The following is a 2748-nucleotide window of genomic DNA, read 5'->3' as shown; positions in this document are numbered from 1 at the left end:
AATGACGTATTTTTTAAGGATTTCCCTCTGGCGACTTCACATGTCATAAATTAGAAAACCGATGCATGAAGTTGAATTGGCTGCCAAATCTGGGACTGGATAGCAAATTTCCCCCATGGGGTTTGGCAGGGAACTTGGGGATTTTCTCTGTTTCTTTGGAACATTGAGCAGGGATTATCTTTTAAAATAAAACACTCTGCATCACAATAGCACCTTTTATTCACTGAACTCAAAGAGTAGCATTAAAATCTTCAACTACCGTGTAGCGAAATGGAAGGCTGGGGAAGTTGTCACTCTTATTTGAAGCATACTGTGGGCCACTGTGCATAGGGCAGATACATTTTGGGAAAAAAAAAATCTGTTTTTGATCCCAAATGGAACAAGGTAATCCTAAACTTTGGTATCTAGATAATGTTAGCAGGGATTGCACAGTGGAGAATTCTGGTCTTATCTTGTCCTGTGCCGTTGAGTCATTTCCGACTCATTGCGACACCATGGACACATCTCTCCCAGAACGCCCTTCTCTCCATCTGCAATCATTCTGGTAGTGGATCCATAGTTTTCTTGGTAAAAATATGCAAGTGGTTTAACATTACCTCCTTCCGTGCAGTAATAATAGTAATGATGGTATTTGTTAAGAGCTTTCTATGTGCCAAGCACTGTTCTTGAGTCTCTGCCCTTGACTCTCTCCTATGCCGCTGCTGCCCAGCATGGGTGAGTTTTGACTTGTAGCAGATTGTCTTTCACTCGCTAGCCACTGGCCAGGCTAGGAATGGAATGGGTATGCCTCTGCCTGACTCTCCCTCCCATAGCCGAGACTGGTAAAGTACTGGAAACTCTCCAGGTGCGACCCAGAAAGGGGAGAATTCTGGTACTAAAGTGTAATATTGTAAGACCAGGTTGCCCAGACTCTCTTGACACACTCCCCATAGATATGTTCATTTACAAATCCTTATACTCTTGTTTTTCCTACCTGCAACTTATTTTAATGTCTGTCTCCCAGTCTAAACTGTAAGCTCCTTTTGGACAGGGATCATGTCTACCAACTCTATTATATTATACATTCCCAAACCCTTAGAAGAGTACTGTACTCCCTGTAAGTGTTTAATAAATACCAATTATTGATTGACTGATGAGTGGCCTGTCATGCTTGTTTTCTATTCTTAGAAGGCATTTTCCAATCAGCATGAATGGAGTTGCTAAAAACCCATGCTAATATGTGCACATTCATATAATAATAATGTGGTATTTGTTAAATGCTTACAATGTTCCAGGCACTCTACTAAGTGCTGGGGTAAACAAAGGATAACTGGTTGGACAGAGTCCCTGCCCCAAATAAGGCTCATAGTCTTAATCCCCATTTTACAGATGAGGAAACTGAGGCACAGAAAAGTGAAGTTACTTAACCAAGGTCACACAAGTGGTGGAGGCAGGATTAGAACCCAGGTCCTTTAAGTCCCAGGTCTGTGCTCTTTCCACTTGGCCATGCCAGGGATTGCTCAGCCATCTGAGCTCAGCTACAGAACCTGCCTGCAGGCGCAGCCCATCCCTATGTCCAGGGCTGTATTTTGTCCAGTGCAGGCATTTTGGAAAGTTTATACTATTTTAACAGCCCGTAATTGTAGAAGAAACAGTATGGGGTTGTAGATCTTTTTGGGGTTGCAGAGGAGGATTTGGGGTAATTTGACAATACCAGAGTATTCACCATTGGAGTGGCTCTGTGGAAGAAGAGAACATATTTGGTGGCCTGGAAACATCATCCAACCTGTAACGTTGGATCCTCCTCAGGAGTCTTAATGGTAACACAAAGTCAAACTGACTTTATGGATAGAGTTCTGCCTGTTGAGTGATTTCCCCAGAGATTAACCATTTTCCAAGTGGCTTACCAAAGTGATTATTCCCTTTCTCAAGAGTGCTAAGACTTGATTTTGGTACTGCTAATGTACAGAGAGGAGGAAAGGGAGGAGGTAGAGTTGGGCTCCCTCCACAGTCTGTTCTGGAGGGTGTGGTGAGGGGGTTCAGAGTGGTGCACCCTACATTTCTAGGGAGATTTGCTTCTCCTCTAACCTGTAGAGCTCTCTGTTGCTCTGGGTGCCTTGCCATGTTTACACTCATCCAAAAAACCTCCAGTGGTTGCCCATCCACTTCCCCATCAAACTCAATAAATACAATTGATTGATTGATTGACTGCCTTCTCCTTTCCCATCCCCAGGGGTCTGGGGACCAAACTGGGCTCCCATCTAGACCAGAGACATAGAGCGTGATTTCTCTCAAGCCCTCTTGGTTGCTTTGGTGCTGCTCCTACCTTCTGCCATTTCAGCTTTGTCGACAAAAAGGCCAGTGGATAGTCCTTTTCCCAACGTTTTTGCTTTAGCTACAGGAAGAGTTCCTAGGCTCCCCAGAAGCTGTGAAAAAGTGGCAGCCAGTGTGACTTGGCTGACACCCCACCCTTTGCTTGCCAAATGCTCCCCCTCCACTCACCTCCTTTTTGAGAAGCAGCCTGGCCTAGTGGAAAGAGATCGGGCCCGGGAGTCAGAGGACTTGGGTTCTGATGCCAGGCTTTGCCACTTGTCTGCTGTATGACCTTGGGCAAATCACTTCTCTTTGCCTTGGTTACCTCATCTGTAAAAAGGAGATTAAGACTGTGAGTCCTAAGTGGGAAAGGGTCCCAAGCCAATTTGCTAATGTCCACCCGAGCAGTAATGTCCAGTATTATTAGGTGCTATGCAAGTGCCTTATAATAATAAT

General features: G+C 44.7%; 1 non-coding gene across 1 annotated transcript; it reads right to left on the bottom strand.

Moving 5' to 3' along the window:
- Positions 1-724: 724 nt before the first annotated feature.
- On the bottom strand, positions 725-862 carry LOC119936343. The gene has a single exon (XR_005453707.1). It is a non-coding gene; the product is annotated as a small nucleolar RNA SNORA7 (small nucleolar RNA).
- Between the last annotated feature and the right edge of the window lie 1886 nt (positions 863-2748).

Source organism: Tachyglossus aculeatus, chromosome 1, assembly GCF_015852505.1.
Source record: "Tachyglossus aculeatus isolate mTacAcu1 chromosome 1, mTacAcu1.pri, whole genome shotgun sequence".
NCBI classification, from domain to species: domain Eukaryota; kingdom Metazoa; phylum Chordata; class Mammalia; order Monotremata; family Tachyglossidae; genus Tachyglossus; species Tachyglossus aculeatus.
Note: the sequence above shows the minus strand (reverse complement) of the source record. Positions and strands in the feature narration are given on the sequence as shown.